Source organism: Tamandua tetradactyla, chromosome 13 (genome assembly GCF_023851605.1).
Source record: "Tamandua tetradactyla isolate mTamTet1 chromosome 13, mTamTet1.pri, whole genome shotgun sequence".
Classification (NCBI taxonomy): Eukaryota; Metazoa; Chordata; class Mammalia; order Pilosa; family Myrmecophagidae; genus Tamandua; species Tamandua tetradactyla.
In genome coordinates this window covers 34,304,985-34,326,217 of record NC_135339.1, presented here as the reverse complement: position 1 = coordinate 34,326,217, position 21,233 = coordinate 34,304,985, and the positions used below count along the sequence as shown (strand labels likewise).

The 21,233-nt window shown below is 38.8% G+C and overlaps 1 long non-coding RNA gene across 12 annotated transcripts in view; it reads right to left on the bottom strand.

Moving 5' to 3' along the window:
* The window catches only part of LOC143653093 (uncharacterized), a 129,679-nt gene that overhangs the window by 63,740 nt on the left and 44,706 nt on the right, over positions 1-21,233 (bottom strand). For 4 of the 12 annotated variants that reach the window (XR_013161085.1, XR_013161086.1, XR_013161087.1 and 1 more), the window contains 2 exons: positions 17,360-17,461; positions 13,628-14,341 (listed from right to left, as the gene is read on the bottom strand). The exons of 1 other annotated variant lie outside the window; for it this stretch is intronic. This is a non-coding gene — a long non-coding RNA (uncharacterized LOC143653093). Of the gene's footprint in view, positions 1-13,627; positions 14,342-17,359; positions 17,462-18,176; positions 18,237-20,558; positions 20,728-21,068; positions 21,165-21,233 lie in introns of those variants that run through there. 7 more of the 12 variants (XR_013161093.1, XR_013161094.1, XR_013161084.1 and 4 more) reach the window with 5 other exon arrangements.

Here is a 21,233-nt window from a genome sequence, read left to right as displayed (position 1 = left end):
TCACCTCCCAGGCCAGGCTGTACGCACCGAGACGGCATGGTCCAATGGCCTAAGCAATGGGCTGGAAATTCCAGACTAATTGTGCCCTCTCTGGCATCAAACTTGCTGGATGATACAGGTAAAGTACCTACCTTCTCTGGACCTCTGCTTTGGCACGTTTGCTCCATAACGGAAGTGGCTGCTAAGAACCATTCTGAGCGTTGACTTCCTCATCTATAAAATTGGGAATGATTTTAACAAATACTTTGGTTGCCTCACTGGGTCATTGCAAGAGACTAAAATGCACATAAAAACTTCAGTGATTTGCAAAATGCTGGACACAATGGTACTTACTAGTGTTATTATTAGTAATAGGTGGTAGTAGTAGACCCAAATCCAGATTGACATAACTCCCATTCCAGGACCCAAAAAAGGCCAAAACAGACTAAAACCCTTTTCTTTCCATGAACAGCCTAGCAAAATTTTAGACCAGAAAAGGCTATGAGTTCATGACACAAACATCCTTGCAAGAGTTTGAACATGTCCGGCTTTTGGCCATCTCCAGAAAATCCCAAAGCCAGCACCTCTTAGGGACTTTTTGGCAGTTCTAGGTCAAAGCCAAGAAGATGTGATACAACACTTTTATTTAAAGTGAACATTGAAGTTAACTGCACTTCTGTTTTTAAGTCTCCAAATGTATAGAAAGTTTCTATTTGAGGATTAAGTACAGAATGGGCAAGGCTACGTCTCTCCACTCTAAATCACACTTGGCCCTCTTCATTATATCCCTAGTTAATTCTTTAGTAATTGGGGAGCTATGGTCTTTGCAAATGTCACAGTTTTACCACAGCGTATTTACTTCTGAGTGGATTAGCATGAATGTGTCGATTGTATTGGATTGCCAATTTTGTGGGAGTGATTTGAAAGCCTGAGGAATAAACTGTTATTTAACTTGGGGGAAATGGGAAGGAAAAAATGGCAGCGTTTTATGTTTTGAGCCCTTTGGCTCATATTTGCATGAAATCCTCCTAACCAAAGGCAGCTGGAAACCTGAGCATAATGATAACATTGGTGGTGAGAGGCTGGGCCCGGCTGGAAGGTGGGGCTTGTGTAGGAGGCAATTTTTTCACACAGATGTAAAGCATAACAAATATTTATTAGTAGAAATTACATATGGAGATTAGAAAAAAATAGGCTTGTTTTTGAGAAAACTTACTCACAGTGAAAGTTGAAAGTATTCAGTTAACTTGGTTTCTATGTAAAGACAATCCCCATCATACCCACTTGCAGACATTTCTCGTCCTAGAGAACATTTGCTTATCACTCATTATCTATAAACTCTCATTTGGCATAATAATGCAAATAGATTATTTATGCAAATCAGCTACACTCAAACTGACAGAACTAGTCTCTCCTTTTTCTGAAATCACCAGAATTAAGGGTGGCACAGTTAATGAGGCCATTATGGAGAGTGTTGCATTTCACACGAAGGCACTGCTAACTACAGATGACCATCCTGTGCACTGCATCACTGGAGGAACAAGCCTAGGGAGGGACTCTGTTTTTTTCTAATTGGCTGTCATATTGCTTTTCCAACTTGTTCCTCCACCCTCTTTAGTCTCCTGAATATATTACCTATGATCTCCATGATGATCAGGAGAGTATTTTGTGGTAAAGACTCCCACAATATTCACTGTAGGGCAGAGACACGCGAACACCAACATGGTGGCCATCCTTACCCATAACCCACGTCAGATGAAGTTTGGTCAGTCTGATGGTGAAGTCTGAAGTCCAGCAGGTCACCCTGAAGAGCAGAACAGCACTGCTGGCTAGGCTATGGGGCTCACAAGGCCTTGATTAGGCAGAATCTAAATAACAAGAATGTCCAAGTGATTAGATTTTATTGTTGGTTGTCTCTGTTGCTTTGTTGTTGTTGTCCTTTTTTTTAAGAAGAAAATGGAAAAACACAATGCAAGAGTGTTGTAGTCGCAGATGTACTTTGACTAGGAAACCAGAAACTAGGTGTCTAGTCCCAAGACTGTTACTAACTAGTTCAGAGAGTTAAAGCAATCGCCACGCCTCTCACCTTCAGTTTTCCAATCTGAAAATGAACAGATTGCCTAGATCTGTGAATTTTTTAGCTTTTTACCTCAAGATTCCATTTTCACAATGTTCATTTTTAATAACTTTTTATTACATAAGCAATATCTGTTCATTATATGGTAATAAACAATGAAGAGTAAAATTAAAATAATGTGTTATCTTACTTTGAGATAATGGAGTTTACAAATATATTAAATATATACTTATTGGCAAATATATCAGAATGAGCCTTTGCCAAATATATTGAAATATATTAAACACTGAAAATGTATCAAAATTTATATTACATTTTTTTTCTAAAAGGTAATACTGAGTTTTTTCTTATTGCCAGAGCACCTGGGGCTCATTCTCTTTCACTCCCTCCATCTATTGCTGCAGGCGTGGAATCACTGTGGGGGTAATAACCTTCCCTGCCATCAGAGAGGAAGTACAGAACCTCAAAGGGTGCTGAAAGGAGGCACAAAAACAAGGTGGAACTACTCTCTAGTTTTGTAGGTGAGAAAGTTAAGGCCAAAAGAGTCTAAGTGGCATGTCAGAAAAGTTTCACAGAGTGATCGAGGGAGGGCTAGGACAAAGGTTCACCATCCTGTTCTAAGCCCATTGGACTCTTTCCTCACTCCTTGCTGTGGACTGAATTGTATGTTCAGTTCCTAACCCTCACCTCGTGAATGCAATCTTTTTTGCAAATAGAATTTTTGAAGATGAGGCCAAACTGGAATAGAGTGGGCCCTATTTCAATATGGCTGGCATCTTTATAAGGAGAGGAAATCTGAACACCAAAAGATGGAGAGACAAGGAGGCCAAGTGACGGAGGCAGAGAGGGGGCTATGTTGCCTCAAACCAAGGAACCACTACAAGAGAGAGAGAGTGAGAGAGGCATGGAATGGACTCTTCCCTAAGGATTTCTGTCAAAGTGTGGCCCTGCCAACACTTTGATTTCATTCTTCTCCAGAACTGTGAGACAGTACATTTGTTATTTTAAGCCACTCAGTTTGTGGTACTTTCTTACAGTAGCTCTAGGAAACTAAGACACTCCCCAAACTTTGTTTCTAAGTTTAGACAAGTGCAATTGAAACCATTTTTTTTTCTGATTGCACTCTGATTGACAAGAAAATCTGAGTTAATCAATTTTCCTGGTTGAAGGCGGTCTCACCTAAAGGCACTCCAACATGGCAAGTGACTTAAAGGCTGCAGGAAGAGCTGCATTGTAGTACAGGACTGAGTCATAGCCATCAACTGTGCCTAACAGAAAAGTACCTAAGCACATGTCCCCACTATACCTGTGATATTAGATACACACTAGAACCTTCCTTTTCCCTTTATCTATTGAGTGTCCTTTCACATTACACCAAATAAACGGACATCTCTATACATACCTTTAAAAGAGGAATGCTAGGAAACAATGTCAGATGCTTAATAAATACATGTTGACTGATTGATCTTGCTCCAATCAAAGGCACTAGTTTTCCTAGTGTTCTTGTTTAGGCGAGATGGAGAAATAACACCCGCCCACGCCTATCTCACGAAGAGGCCAGGAGAGTGAAAGAGACAATGGATGTCAGATTTCTTCCAACACTTGGAAGAAAAGTGTTATGTGCATTCACATCTCATTAATATTAACCATCAAGCCAAAACACCTGGTCCCAGGGACGTTACTTTTGGTCTTTAAGAACTATAGAGCTGGTTGTCAGTCAATAAATGGCCTCATTCCCCCCGAGATCTTCCTATCTAACCTTGAGAACTCTTTACCATGATTCTTCATTGGTTTGCTTTCCTGAGATCATACCTGGTTCTTGTCAAGGTCATATCAAGGGTATCTAGTCCAACTGTTTTTTTGTTTCCCTACCCCACCTTAAATGGAGAGTCAACACACTTCTCAAAGACAAGATGGGGTGGTGCTTTCTTTTTTTTTCAACAAAACCTCCTGGTTACTCACTACTTTTTTCAGGTATATTTGTGATCACTGGCCTGATCTGCCTTCAAATTTTCTTAACACCATCCATGGTAATCTGCAACAATGATATATTTACAGGTCATTGAGGATTAAACCTATTCTGGAATATTTTTCCTCATTTATACTATTATTTTCTTCCTATACATAAAAATGATGTTTGATGGTATGGTCACCTTTACAAAATGCTTATAAGAAAACAGGGGCCTAGATTGTAAGCTTTTAGAACAGAAAGACTAAGTCCAGAGTGGTGATTATTATTTCTGGATTTTGAGAGGCTGTTTTATATATATAACCTGATATTCAGAGATAAGAACAAAGCCAAATAGGTTGGGGTTAAAGTAATTCAGAACACAGGGGTAAGAAAGACAGTGTCTGTATTTTAGAACCATAAATACTCTTTGAGACCATTGGAAGAAAGGTTTATTTGGTCTGGAACTGAAATTTTCTGTAGTGCATAATCCAATTCAACCTATCTGTATAGCTCATTTGAACAATTAAAATACAGGGAGCCCAGAATAAGAAAGAGGTCCTTTAATCCTGTATAAATTATTGTAAAGACTGGATACATCCTAGAGTATATTAAGCAGATAATCAAAAAGTATTGGCAAAGTCCCCTGAGGGAGGGGAGAAAGACTATGGAACTATTAAACCTTACCATCAGGAAATTCCCTGATACTGTGTCCAACTTTAGGGACACCTAAATCAATAGGCCATGCTCTCAATCACGAGGCTTACTCTTATGAAGCTTATGTAGGTAGCAGAGAAGTTTAGTCTACCTATAGGCATGCCTAAGAGTTACTTCTGGAGGACCTCTGTTGTTGCTCAGATGTGGCCTCAGTCTCTATAAGCCTAACTCTGCTAGTGAAATCATTGCCCTCCCCCCTACATGGGACATGGCATACAGGGGTGAACGTCTCCCTGGTGACATGGGAGATGACTCTCAGGGATGAATCCAGACCTGGCACCATGGGATCAACAATTCCATCCTACCCAATTGGGGGAAAAGAAGTGTAATTAATAAAGTATCGGTAGCAGAGAGAGTTCAAATAGAGTCAAGAGGCTACTCTCAAGGTTGCTGTTATGCAAGCTTCAGTTAGACCTTGCTACCTATCATAACCTGCCAAACCTCAATCAGGACAATTCCAGTCAATCCTAAAGCACACTTAGGGCAACATATAAGATTCCACAAGTGTTCCATGCATTAGAGTAACTTTCCAGAAACCTATAACCTCCAGTTGGGTCCCTGGTCCAGATAAGTCTGGAAACCTAGCCCAGCCTCTCCAGAACATTAGATAGTTCCATCTCCCTAACCCATATTAGTGACAGACCCTTCCAATATCAAAAAATTTAGAATGGCCATAGCCCAAACATCCCTAAAGAGAGAGATAGAAAGATCAAAGGGGATGGTGGAGTTATACAGAGAAGATAGGACTTAACAAATGAATATGAATGCTGATTTATTAAATTGATTTCTCTTTTAGCCTCAAGTATTTTAGAATAGCTAGGAGTAAAAACCTAAAATTTTGAAGTTGTAACCCATGTCAAACTCTGAAATATGTTCTACAACTAATTGTGGTGCAGAGTTTTGAAAATTATAGGTTTTCTGTATATATATTATTTTTCACAAAAAAAGGAAAAAAAGTCAATTATGATGATAAAAAAATATTTAAGCCCTCTAGCCTCCTATATTCTGGAGCAGCTAGAAGGAAAAATCTGAGAGGACGGTATGGTAGCCCATGACATGACAAACTCTGGGATCTGTCCTGTAACTACTTGTTGAAGAGTGCTTTGAAAACTATTGCTTTTTTATTTCTTTGCTTTGTATATATGTTATACTATACAATGAAAAAAGTTAAAAAAATTTTTAAATGATATTCATTAACAGAGACCTATGTCTTAGTCCCTACCCAAAGGAAATTAGTACTAGCAGTGTATTTTGAGGTTTACTAATGGCCCAATAATATTCATTACAGAGAATCATGCAGTTTAGAATAGGCCACAGATATTAACAACCACCAACACATTTTATAGAGAGGAAACTTCAGGACAAAGTTGTGACTCTTCCAAGACTTCACAGGGAAGTTGTAGCACAACAAGACTAGAACCCAGGCCTTCTTTCTGTTTTTCCTTTCCTTTTTTAAACCCCACCATGATGCCTCTTTCAAAACTGAATGTGAGACTAATCGAAAATGTTTAATTCATCTATTTTTGTCCAACCCACCTCTACCTATGGAAGTCTTCCTGTGGTTAATGGCGATTCTTCCAGTGATTAATTATACAAAGATCTAGATCTTTAAAAATACATTTGTATTAAAGATACTCTATAAAAGATCACATTGTTCTCAGGCACTGTGCTAAGCACTTTATATAAAATGTTCTTATTAATCCTTGAGCGAACCTGGGGGTGGTATGGCCTCCATTTTTCAGATGTAGAAATTGAGACACAAGGGGGTTATTTGTCATACTGCTAGAAACAGAAGTTACAACTTCTGTTTTCTTTTCTGATTTCCCCATGAGACAGTGACTGTCATGAGGGCATGGGATGTATGTATCTTAATTACTATTTTCCAATTCAGTGCATAGCTCATAGAAAGAGCTCAATAATATTTGCTGCGTGAATGAAAATATCCTTCAATATTCTTGTTCTGCACTCCTTATTCTATCGTGGAGTGTCCTTTAACAATAAAACATCACAATGGCCTTGGAATTATAGAGAATGTTTACTTATGTAGCCAAATCCATGGTTTATTGTTACTGCCTTGAAAATTGTACACTATCAAATTTTTCCAGCTATTTTATAATGATTAGGGCCCCATGGAAGCTATTTCTTTCAAAGGGCTTTTTCGTTAGTCACAATTAATTGTCCAGCTGGTAACTGTTACTCATCATTCCCATTCAGTGGAGGGGAATCTGAAGCATATAACTGAGTCATGTTCAAGGTCAAAGTCAAATCAATGAAGGAGTAACCATGAAACTAGTGACCCTGGCTCTGAATCCAGTTGGTTATGCCTCTGGCTCCTGGTCTCTTCCAAGATTTCTACATAGTTCCAAACTCTCCTGACTTTGCCAGACGTTTGCCACATCTTTCAAGTGGAAGCAGGTCCTTTCAATTACACTTACCAGGGGAAACCCACTCTCCTTCTCTGAAGGAGGAACGGTTGAACCAGTTCCTTTAAACTAAGAACTGACGTGATTCTTTGTCTAAATTCTGAAGCTGTTCTGACAGCATTTTCTTGCTGGCTAGGGTCCCACCAGTAATGAACTGGAATATAAAAACAAAGACTGTTCTCATGTTGTTTCCCAACCAAAGAGGTCTATCTAAGCAAGGATGAACGCTGAAAAGTCAGAGTGTTGATCTGAGACTTGAGCTCGACTTTTCCCTTTCTAAATACTCCAACTCAAGTTCCCACCAGTACACACACAAAAGCTATGTTTCCATGTTTCTACAAGAGTCCCAGAAAGCAAGCCAATTTCCATAGTCATTTAACAGTTCTTCTCTAGTATCTCAGGATTGTGCTTTTTCTTGGGGGAAAAATATGCAACTGAAAATAAAAAGAATTTAAGTGCTACAACTTGTCTTTAGTCCCAATTTCATAATCTAATTTCATGTCTATACTAGCATTTTAATGGGGCCACATTTGTGCAGCGCCTTTGAAATTTTCATAATCTCAATAATTAGAGAAGTGAGCACCACAAAAGATGAGAGCAAAAAGGTCATCAAGACTTGGATATTTAATTGGAGTTACCATCAAGGTAGTCCTAGAGAGAAAAATCACCCCAAACCAGCTACTCTAGATCTAATCTAAGAAGCAACCAGTGAAGGTCATCGCAAAGTCTTTCCAAGTTTTGCCAAAGCCCTCAGAATTTGCGACAGCAATTCTCAAACCTGAAAGTGTTTCTCTGGAGAGATTTTCCAGATTAAACTGGGAACCACAAATCATTAGGGCAAGCTGTCTCGCAGACAGCTGCTGCTCTGGCAAATGTACCACAAAGGCATTCCTGGCACATTTGGTGAGTTGGTGCCCAGGCAGAGAGGCCAGAGAAAGAAGCTCTACTCCAACACCAGGGTCTCGCCTGTCTCCTCCCTGCTTTCCCTTCCCCAGCCCATCTTACAAAGCATAGAACTATAAATATAGCCCCTATTACTTCAAACTGATTAAGGAATCACAAACAAACAAGAAATATATGGAGCTGAGGAGAGAATTTGAGACATCTTTTATACTTTGTGCATCCTTGGTTTCACAGGATCTCTCTCTTTTTTTTTTTTTTTTTTCCTGGCTTATTCTTAAGTCAGGGGCAGCGGTGGAAAACTCAGAAATTTGCAAAAGACAGGCCTGTAGGCTCAATTGCAAAGCAGGTTGGGTGTGAGAAGCACACACCCTACTTGGTCTAGCTTTATTTTTCCCACTTTTAATGGAGATATGGACATAAGAAATAGATTGTCTTCACCTTAGCTATACTACAAGAAATAACAGTCTAAGTGTAATAGTCAAAGATAACTGTTAGTGCAATAGGGAGTGGTGAGGACTGGAGAAAACAGGTCTGTGCTTTTCCTGCCAGTTGCTGACCTGCTGGAACTCAGGACCCAGTGCTGCTAAACAATTAGACCCCTCAAGAGAAGCCAGAAACCTGCACTTTTATGAGAAATCTCACATGTTGGCAATTAACACCTTTAAAAAAAAATAAAGAAAAGAAGCAGTGTTCCAGTTAACAAAAAAATAAAAAATAAAGCAAAAAAATCCATGTGCCACCTCTTGAGATCATGGTTAGATTGATTCCTTAGCTCTTACTTCCATCTTCTCTGCACCACACCCTGCTCAGCCTTTACCCTTAATGCACAGCCTTCCACTGCCAGCCTTCACTTTTGGCTAAATCCAAATTCACAACTTGAAGTTCAGCAAAGGTAGAATTTGTTTAAATCCATGCTTTATATATGAAGTTAATGGTTAGTAGGTCATGCATACTGAAATATTTTTCTCAATTTGGGGAGTTGGTCTGACCTTATCTATGTATAATCTTTTGCCATGAACAGTAAATACTGTTAAACAACCACCATCACTGTACCCTGGTGCGAGTCACATTTGTGGACATGAAACTATGCCAATTGGCCCCTGACCTTGGCTTTATTTGCCTACTCGGTGTTGATCTAGGAAAGATTGAATTATCTTTTTTTTTTTTTGAGTTAAGGTATCTTTTTTCTGGATGCCTTAGTTTGGACATTTTTATAGGCTAAAACTGAAAACTTGCAACTTAATAAATTTCCTTTTTTAACATTTTTTATTGTGAAATATAACATATATACAAAAAAGCAATAAATCTCCAAGAATATTTCAACAAGTAGTTATAAAACAGATTCCAAAGTCTGGCATGGGTTACAGTTCTACAACTGGACACTGGAGACCAACAGAAATATCAATATAATGATTTAGCAGTCATACTCATTTGTTAAATCCTATCTTCTGTGTTATACTTCTACTCCTCTTAAGCATATATACATAAAATCAATAAATTTCAAAGTACATCACAAAAATTAGTTGTAGAACAGACTTCAGAGTTTGGTATGGGCTTCAATTCCTCAATTTTAGGTTTTTATTTCTAGCTGCTCTAAGTTACTGGAAGCTAAAAGAAATATCAATATAATAATTCAGCACTCCTACTCATTTGCTAAATCCAACCTTCTCTGTATAACTCCACCATCACCTATGGTCTTTTTCCCACTCTTTAAGGGCACTGAGCTATGCCCATTCTAACTTTTCCTGTTGGAAGGGGCTGTCAATAATATGGGATAAGAGGATGAAACTACCTGATGTTCTGGAGAGGCTGGCCCCTCTGCATTTCAGGACCTATCTGGTCCAGGGACCCATCTGGAGATTTTAGGTTTTGGAAGTTACCCTACTACATGGAACCTTTGTCGAATCTTATATAATTCCTTAGGTATTCTTTAAGATTGTCAGGGATGGTTTTGGTTGGGGGTTGGCAAGTTATGATAGGTAGCAATGTCAAACTGAAGCATGCATACGAGTGACCTCCAGTGCAGCTTCTTGACTAAATTTGAACTTTCTCAGCCACTGATACCTTATTTGTACACTTCTTTTCCCTCTTTTGGTCAGGATGGCATTGTTGATCCCACAGTGCCATGGCCAGGCTCATCCTTGGGAGTCATCTCCCATGCTGCCAGGGAGACTTTTATCCCCGGATGTCATGTCCCTGATAAGGGGGAGGCAATTGTTTCCCTTGCAGAGTTGGGCTTAGAGAGAGAAAGGACACATCTGAGCAACAAAAGAGGTCCTCCAGAAGTAATTCTTGTCTAAGAATTACTATAGACAAGTAATTCTTAGACTATTGTCTAAGAATACCTATAGATAGGCTAAGCTTCTCTGCTACAAACATAAGCTTTACAAAAGCAAGCCTCAAGATCAAGGGCTTGGCCTATTGAATTGGGTATCCCTAATGTTTGACACAGTATTTCCCTAGTGGTAAAATTTAATAATTCCATAATTTTTCTCCCATATATGAATCTATACAATCCCTTTCAATCACGTTCACTTTCAACAGGGTAATAATACTTATAGACCCTGGATTATCTTTTATACCTCCCTTCTTTCAGACAATAAAAGTACATTCAAAGAATAAGAAAGTAAATGAAGACATGCTTCCTCTCTGCATAATGTACCCCTACCACCCTCATAACTGCAAAACCCTCAGAGTCTCTGCACTTCCCACCTTCCCTGCCCCAGAATTTCTTTCAGGTTCTTCATTCACCTCAAAGACACTAACTAAAAAGGGTCAAACTATAATTTTTTCTGCTGAGGTGAGTGCATAATGGAGACAAAGTCAAATCGAACTGATACATTGCACAGCAAGTGTGTTTGGAGCCTTCCTCACACACCAGCCAGCACACCAACCGCAAGGATGCAGAGACAGCTGTCACAGTGACTGCCCTCGAGGGGACAAACTGACAAGGGACACGGATGCTAAACATCGCTTCTGAATGTTCACATTCCAAAAACAGGGCAAGGGCCACGAGGGTTACACTAGAAGGGAGACGGGGGCATCTCTATCAGGGTGTGGGAAGGGTGAGGGTGCAGTGGTTTCAGTTTTGGTGGTGATGGTGGTTTCTGTGGTTTGTTTGCAATAATTTTAAAAATCATTTTAAAATATGAAAGCAGCAGAATGGTATTGTGCTTAAGGAGACAGTGTGGATTCAGACTCTCCGGGTTCACAATTCTAACTCCACAACTCGTTAGCCATGTGACTTCGGGCAAGGTCCTTAGTTGTTCTGGGCCTCAGTTTCCTCAGTTGTAAAATGAGGATAATCATGGCACCTACTTCCAAGGTTTGTGGAGACTAAGTAAATAGCATCAAGTATATTGTAAACACCATATGCCTTAGGTATTATTAGGTTTTTCAACACATGGTTACTGCAAAGAATTATGGATAATAAAGCAAAGCTGATATGTCAACTCTATCTTATACTTAAAGCTGCTTTACTATTTTGGGAAATATTTTTCTAGTATGGGAGTAGGGGGTATATGTGTATATGTCCGCATGTATGTATACACATATATAAATTAATAAAATTGAAATGATACTTTATATAGTTTTTTAATGTTGCCCCTTTCAATTATAAAGAGTGATCATCTACCCATGTCATGAAATAGTTCTTAAAATAATTATTTTTAATTACTGCATAGCATTTCATTATATGGATGCACCACTCACAGAAATGAGGTCAGGAGCATGTTCATTTTAAAGCAATGAGAGTGGACTTTGCTCAGGGTATGTTAAAATACTACTTGGAACACATGGGAGAGAAATCTATCTGAAAGTTAAAAATGCAGGCGTAGAGTTCAGGAAAGGAGTCAGCTGCAGGGGTGACACTGACAATGCCACACAGGAGCGATGAGAGCATCTCTGCATTGAACCTCACCCGTACCCCCAGAAGCAAAGCCTCCAGGTGCAGAGACAGGACCTTGCCACACAACTGCCTCGAGCTACTCCCTGTCTCCTACGCCATGTTCTGTGCCACACTGACCTCTTTCTGTCCTAGACCTAGAATATATCATTCACTGCTCTATCCTTGGCATCTATCCAGTGCCTACCACATAGTAGGTGCTGGAAAAAGTTTGTGGAATGACTGAATTAAAAGATAAATAACAGGGTGGTGCAATGGTGGCTCCGTGGCAGAATTCTCACCTGCCATGCCAGAGACCCGGGTTTGATTCCCGGAGTCTGCCCAGGCCAAGAAAAAGTTAAATAACAGCCCAAATGAGCAAGAGCCAACTGATGCTATGGGAATTACAAGAAGCTCTCTGGAGGCTGCAGCAGCAGGAGGACCCTGTAGCAGATTTATCATTAAGGTGAACGAAGACCCCGAAAGACGTTTTCGGGCAAGCCCAACAAGTTCAGTCAGAAGTTTTGAACAAACCAACAGGAGGAAAGAAAATTTCATAGCAGTAACACTGAAACTGGAAAAATTAAAAGATCCATTCAACTTTAGCCATGAAAATATCCTTAGACATAAATTTGTTTTAGTCCTTTCATTTTACCACTGAAGAAACTGAAGCCCATAAAGATTCAATGGTTGGACATGGCCAGAAACCTGGCTTCATGCTTAGGGAGCTGGATCTAGTACTCAAGTCTTCAGCCTGGGGATCCAATGTGTTATTTTGTTATTAGCCCTTGGCTATTCTAAGAATATTACCACATCATTGGAGAATTTAATCACAAAGTTGAAAATAAGCAAAAAGAAGCCTTTCCTTTGTCAGTCATATTCATACATTTTGGGTCTTGCTCTTGGATGGCAGATCACCATAGCTTCCTAGCTCCAGAAATGACACACTTCTATTTTATTCTTGTGTGTGTGTGTGTGTGCTGTCACTTAGCAGAGAATCAGGGACAGCTTCCTATTCAACCAAACCTATGACAGGATCCACCATACTACACAGAACAGCAATGTACAAATTAACACAAATACTTCACGATTCACCTCAAATGATAGTACCTCACCCTAGAAATGCACAACTTTCTATCTGCAGACTCTAAGGGAAGGCTGAAGCGGTCCTTTTAGTCACCATTTCTAGCCTTTGAGATGGGTGTGAATTTGGCCAGAAGTGCCACAGCCCATGAAGAGGGGTTCTCCCACCAAATCCCATGGCATGATAGCATGGGGCTGAACAAAGAGCAGTGACAATGGGTATGTCTAGTCTGGGACTCGGTTTTCTCATCTATTAAGTGATGGAGTTGAAGAAACGAGTCCTCAAGTCCTAAGTTTTTACTTCTCTTTTCCTACCATCAGCTAGTGGAAACTGATTTGATGTTTTCAAATGAAAATACACACACACACACATGCACACACACACAACTGGCATCTTTAAGATTGACATATTATGTAGGATCCATTGTTTAAATTGTTAAGAATATATCCTGTCTTGATATAAAATATTTAGATTTTTGTTGTTGCTGCTGTATGAGTAAATATTCTTTCAAATTGTCAATATTTCCAGATATTTGTTTACAAGGCTCTTGGAGTATCTGTCTTTATACTTTGATAATTTGTTAAACACACACACACACACACATACATGCATTTAAAACTTTCTTTTTACCTTAATCTTTTAAGAGACAGAGAAGCAAGAGGCAAGGGAATACTTGTGATTTCTTGGCTTTTGTCTCAACAGAGCAATCTTTTCTACCTTGCAAATAAGTCTTCACTTTTTTTCAAAACAAACATCACAGGAAAGGGAGGAAATAGTGGCAGAGACATTAAAAAGTCCATTCACTGCCTTTCTACACACCCTCTCAACATTTTCACATCTCGTGATGCTTCTTAACAATGGATTGAAGATTGATGCTTTTTGGGATAATGAAGCATGGAACTACCCTTAAGACATACAGTTTCTTTTCCGCTCCTTCTCTGCATGGGCCAGGATATTGGAGAAAATCAGCAGATTTCCGAGTGTTAATGTTCAACCAGGTACAGTAATGGGTAAAAAGCACAGAGAGCAAGACAGATCCGATTGGCAGGTCCACTACTTCAGCCTAGTTAACTAGGCATGTACTTGTCTTGTACGCTGCCTTGTCTAATTAGCTGCTGAGCTGTTCCCTGGCTCCTTGCTCCTGATGGAAGCTTAGTGGGAAAACTCCTGTCACTGGGCATGATGAAGTGGCCCTTGATTGTGCGACAAGATGTCCTGTGGATGCAGTACAGACTGTTTCGACTAATCATCAACTTTGCAGATTCCAACACCAGGGCTTGTCTGCCAAGGCAGGAGCTTTGCAAAAGTCAGTGTGAATAATCCGTAGCTGCAGAAAGAATATAAGGAATTGCTTTGTTTATGTATTTTTTAAAGGGCTGACTACAATAGGCAAAACCCCGAGAGTGCCCTGAGAAATGCGGAGGGGAACACTTTCAAGCTAAGACCCATCACAGTGCCTTCATAGAAAGGGGAGAAGCACCGGAATTTACCTGCATGTGGCCAGATCTATCACATTAATAGTTTAACAATTAATTACTGATTAGATTATTGATCATTTCATAACTACACAACTCCTAATTTTCATCCCTTGAATGGGAATTTGCATCCCAGTTGCATCACTTCCTAGCTCTGTGTCTTTGACAATTAGTTATTCTGAGTCTCAGTTTCCTCATCTGTAAGCTATTTTATATGGTTGTTATGAGTGACTTGTAAAGTGCTTAGAGCAGTGTCTATCACATAGTAAGTGCCGGTTATTGTGAGTTATTATTATAGCGCTTAAATCCATCATTCTAAAAGTAAATGTGCTAAAAGAACACCTGTTGATAATCATCATCTCAACAGTGTAGACTCAAATGTTAAGTACTGGTTTATAACAATAGTTGGGAGTATATTCAGGATCATCTTTAGAAAGTTGTAATGGCAAATGAATGCTCCAATGCAGCTTTCCTAGGCAGATGTAAGAGAGACGGATCTGTGTCTCTCACCTTGTTTTTAGCATTACCATACCTTGGTGGTGACAAAGGCCATTTTGAGTAGTATTTTCAAGGGCAAAGGCATGTGCCCACTACCAGTAAAAATAGCCCTGAGTGCTCATACTTTAATCATCAGTCATTCACACAACTATAATACCAAAGAATTTACTTCCTGTCAAAATGCAGTGTTTAGCTCAGAAAACAGAATTAGAGAAGATAAGAGGAGAATGAGCAGAAAACCAAATCTGGCCCAACCCACTCTAGCTCCCATTTTAGATGGGGAATCTGAAACCCAGAGAGGTAACTTGCTCTTTTGTGTCAGAAATGAACCCAGAGCCAGATTTCCCATCTGCCCCTCCCCACCGAATCAGGGGTTTTCATTTCTCTAAACCATGAAGTGAGTTTCATCTTTGATATGGTCAGAAGGGGTTAACCCAACGTAGCCATTTAAGTTGCTAAATGGCTCAAATTGGGGTTTTCATCCCATTTTTCTGTTTCTGAAGGAAATTTCCTAAAATACAGGGTGATATGAAAGAGCAAACCTTATTTCATAGGATAATTTAATAGTTAAAAATAAGCATGACTAGCTGTTTTTTTTTTAAAGGAGAGCTGTATACCCACACCTGGAAAGATAATCAAGACTTACTTTTCAATGAAAAACAAAAAATAAAAGCTGCGGAACAGTCAATAGAATATCAATAAAACACTCCACAGTATTAAATGTGTGAGTGTGTATTGTGTGTGCACGTACTGTAGTACATATGTCCATGGAAAAAAAGCCTGGAAGGACATGCAGCCCTCTGAGGAAGGGAAGGGGTTAAGGAAGACAGAACAAGCAGAAGGTAAAAGGATACTTTTATTTTTTATTCTACCTACTTCAGCATTGTTCAAGCATTTTTATAGCAAGAACTTTTTTTATAGCAAGCGTTACTTGTGTAATTATAAACTTGCTTAATGTATTTCAATAATTAGCCATGTACTATCATCACCAAAGCATCCCTAATGCTCAAAGTCTTTCTAAACCTATTATCACAGGGAAATATTTGGCATTTGAAGTTATATAATTTTCTTTAGTTCTCAAACCAAAGCACAGTGAAGCTAGGTCTCCACTATGGCCCATTATGATACATAAACCTTGACTTTGGTTATTATTTGTGTCAATAATACTAATACCATCTTAGACTACTGATTAAGCCTCTAAAGCATTTTAGGAATACAGTATAAAATAGAATACAACAGCATACCGTTTTTGTTTTTTTTTTTTAATTTGCACGTTACATAAAATAAAGCTTTCCCATCTGTGCAGAAAAATATATTCTTTTTAAAATCAATCCTACAAAAACAAAAAGAAAAAAGAAAACAAAAAATAAAATTAATCCTACAACCACATTCTTCACTTAGGATATCCATCAGAGATGAATTTTAATTCATGGTGACTTTATTCCCTAAGCCCCATGTTAGTACAATCATCAGCAGGTGAAATAAAAATCAACCTATATTAACCTCCCCTGGCAAAATTATCTTCTAATTGTACTTTTGCTTCCCTCTGGATGATGGTAAATTACTTACAACTAAGATATTTTTATTGGAGAGTTCTTGTATTTTAATGTAACTTGAAATTTTAAAGGTTTTAAATTTTACTTCAGCTTTTCCAATAAAGCAGTAATAAAAGACCAAATTGTTGTACTGCTTATGTAGGGAAATCATCAGAACATGACAGAACCTCAGCCATGCACTCATAATGACTATTTGACTAGGTAGCCATCATTTTTAAAAACAATGTCACAAAAGCTATTTCGATGCTGTCATGCTTAAGAATAATTAGTTTCCATCAAAGCAACAGATTATCTGTTCATGTTGTCCACTGGGTCATTACAATGAACAACCAATACAGATAAATGGTATCTAATCTTTTCTGTTCTTCTATTGGGCTGATTGATGGTTATAACATCGCCAATATTATAAGGCAGAAAAATTATGCTGACATTTAGAAGCAAAGCACAGAAAGATAAAACTAAGTACAAAGCATGCCCAACACTATAGGGGCAAAAAGAAATATCTTAAGACAAATAGAACTGAAAACAGAATGGCAATTAGGCCAAAGGAGAATTATGGGAGTGAGCCACTATACTTTGTAGATGGCAGGCAGCTCAATTAATTATATAACAGGAAGGGGGAATCCAGGCATTTCCGTAAGGCACATTATTAAAAGGAATATTGACTTAAGCATCTTTTAAATTTTATGCCCTAAAAGAAGACAAAAGGGTCCCCCTCATATTGATCTGTTCCTGGATCAGGTTGACTTTAAGGGATCGCATGATGAGAAATGGGTGAGCAGCAAATGAGACTAAGAAGGAACTGCAATTACTTACCACTCACATTTACTGGGTTCAGTAGATTATAGCTTTTTCCATGTCGCTTTGTGCTCAGGTTGTATTTGTCAGGTAGAACTGGAAAGAACCATTCAGCTTGCCCTAATTATGAAATCACAATTTGGGACTGCACCATTCACTCCATTAGCATTAATCATTTATAGAAAAACTATGAAATGAGGATGGCTTAGACTGAGAGTCAAGTCAGAGCTGCCTTCAGGTTATTTTTTTCAGAGGTTTTGGAAAACATGAACATTATAACTGTTTCTGCCTTGGAGAGGGTCAATACCAAACGAAACTTTTTAATTTGAGAAGAAATAGGGGAACTTTTCAGCTCAGTGAGTGCTAGTGGGGAAAGGCTCCTACTTAAAAAATCCTGCTCACTCCAAACATCTGAGAACCAATAAAGTTTTCCAGGAATACATTCCATATTCTTTACATAAAAAATCCATGCGCCCTCCAAACACAACGTGGGATTTTGCATTAGATATGGGGCCACAGAAAGGATATTTGCGGAAATACTAAGGAAATACAAATGAAGTATATAATATAGTTAATAGTTTCATATCAGTCAATGTTAATATCTCAATTTTGACGAAGGTTCCATGGTTATGTGAAATGTGACCATTAGAGGAAGGGGGCTGAGAGATATACAGGAACACTCTGGACCCTCTTACAGCTTTTCCATAAATTTAAAATTATTGCAAAATTAAAAAAAAAAAAAACTCTCCTCCCCAGGTACAAATCTCTCATCCCCATCACATTAAGAATTAATGGTACATTGGCACATGAGAGGAGGCTTGTCAGAGTTACATACAGTGGCATCCTTGTGGTCTAAAAGCCAGGCTTCAATAGCAAGAAAGAAGAGCTGTAAAAAGAAAATTGAATGTTCTTCCTTAAGAACACACACACACACACACACACACACACACACACACACACACACCAGCTAAACTCTTCTCAAAGTCAGTGCTTCTCCCCCCTGCCCTGGGGACATCTGACAATATCTAGAGACATTTTTGGTATCATAACTGGGTGCTACTACTAGCATCTGATGGATAGAGGCCAGGGATGCTGCTCAACATCCTACAATGCACAGCAAAGCAACCCCCACAATAAATTATCCAACCCAAAATGTCAATAGTGCCTAGGTTGGGAAACCCTGCTTTAAGGAATTAACATTCAAAAGCCAGGTGGATGAGGATGGGCCACAGTGGTTCAGCAGGCAGAGTTCTCGCCTGCCATGCTAGGGACGCGGGTTCGATTCCTAGTGCCTGCCCATGCCAAAAAAGAAAAAAAAGCAAAATAGATGAGAGAATAAACAGACTAAAGGAAAGCCTTGCCAGGTCCTTTCTTTAAAGGGACACAGGGTGGGAGATGTTCCATCTATGGAATGAATAGCAGTGTGGCCACTTAGTACCTGTATCATCGCACAGCTTCTCCAGCAGCATAGTACATGGCAGAGAGAATGGCAGCATCTTCTTCCTGAAATCCTAACTCTTTTCTCCCAGCTTTATCCAAACCCAAATTCACAGATCTTCTTCAAAGGGTTGTTTGCTAATTCTTATAACCCATTTCACCCTTCACCTGGCCAATCTTTCACTGAATCTGAGATACCATCAGTTGCAAACATGCCACTAAAATGAAAAGATGCTCCTAATTATTACATACCACTAAAAATGAAAAGATGATCCTAATTATTATAGTAAGTCTTATTGGGTATTAGATGCATTCCAATAACAGAGACATAAAATGTTGGAAAAAAAAAACTATCTTAGAAGCAATTATCTTAACACCCAATCTCAACACCCTTCAGCATTTATTTACTATGTATTTTGAGGAAATCGATCTTATCTTCTTAAGCACTTGGAAGTCTCCTTAAAGGCTCACATATCTTAAATTTCTTTGTTTATCCCATCACCGAACACAACACCTACAGCAGCAAAATCAGTATTTTTCCGAAATTACTATAGAAAAATAGCAATGATAATAGCACCGTTAGCCATGCACTCTGCTACTTTACACGTTTCCATTAGTATTTCATCCTCCAAAGAACACTGTGAAGTAGTACCATTATTATCCCATTTAGTAGATGAGGAAAACAAGGCTATGGAATGTGTGGAGGTCACCCAGCTGGTGTGGCAGAACCACAGATAGTGAAGCCAGTTCTTTCCATGGGAAAGGCCAGGCTCTCCATTCCATGCTGCTGTGAGCTACAAAGGGCAGGGCTAGGGTGGGAGGGACTGACCATATTTTGCTTTTTGTTGCAATTTCACGTTAAGTATTATCATCTTTAAACATAGGGACATTAGCAACAAGTAACCAAAAATTATAGCAAGATTGTCGATTTCCAATTTTAAGCCACTAGAGGGCAAGTATTAATTATTCTCAGCCACAAACCAAGGACACCTAGCAAATATGTTTTTGAACATCATAATGTCTTTGGTGGCTCTATGAGAAAAGAGATTTTTTGTTTAATTTTATTTTTTTACTTTGTCCTAAATATGAAATTTTGTAGGAACTCTTTGGATTAAAGGCTCTAATTTTCAAATCACTGACAAGCTATCACATCAATATTAAGAAACACTTTGGTAAAACAAAACAAATCCCATCTCCCTGACCTCCCCAAATTCTACTGTCACAGTCATTTTCCATAGGCTTGTTCATTTTACGTGGTTGTGTAGATGACTCAATTCACATTTTTCTTTTTCATAAAACATATCATAAGCATCCTTCCATACTTCTATTACAACCGTCCAGACTATCATATTAAATGTCAGCATAATAAACCCCCATACACTCGGTTATTAAAGCATTTCCATAATGTTCAATATTTAGATTGTTGCCACTTTGCTTGGTTGTTTGAGTTTTCTTCTTTATTGGACATATCTTGTAAAGACCAAGCAGTGGGGGCTAGGAAACTTTAGACTTTTGTGGTTTTGAACTTATTTAGGATCAATTCCTAGGTGTGGATTATTGAACAAATATAAAGGACTATAAACATCTTCATGACAGTATTTCTTGATACTTCAATCGTATAAAACAGAGATTTGCATATTGAGCTGTTCCACCATCTTGAAAAAAAGGTGGGGGGTTGGCATCCATCTAACCCCTATATCTTCAAAGAGCTTTCACAAATTGAAATAAAATGCTTGGCCTCTCAGTCATGAACACCTGAACTTTCCAGGGACACAGTTACCGATGTCATCAATAACTGAAGTGTGGTCAAGACAGAATGTTATACAAGATTAAGTAAAGTTTGTTTTCTTTAGTGATGAAATGAAGACTTTCAGGGGTATGTGATGCATTTAGAGTCTTCAGGTGGAATACTGAGCTGAATGGTCACAGACATGCTAAAGGCATAATTACATCTGCCGTGGAAACCCCACTAGTTCATAAAATATATAACAGGAACAGTCATTGTTTTCCTCTCAATGAGCCTATACTCTCAGAGTTTATCACTTACTCCATTTCTGAATGGAAGGTGACTCACCAGCATTCCCCCAAATTGGATGGATTACCACCGCCATTACCACCATACTCCAACCTCGGGCTCCTGTCCAAAAAAGATGCAAGGGAGCACTCCCCAAAAACCAAAAGCACTCAGTTCTGTGTGGCATAAGAAGGCCAAACTGCCCTCAAACCCACAAGTTACTATTTCCCTTGACTTGATTTTCATAACATAAACCATAATTTAAAATCATCTTACTAGGAGCTTTTACGGGTTTTAAGTAGAGTCGTACAGTTAACCAAATAAACTTGCAAATCATACATAAATATATCTGCTTCCGGGTAGATCTACCAGGCAACACATGATAATGGTTTAAGTGTCACAAGAATAAAAGATTCCACATAGTGGCTTTAGAATCCCAAA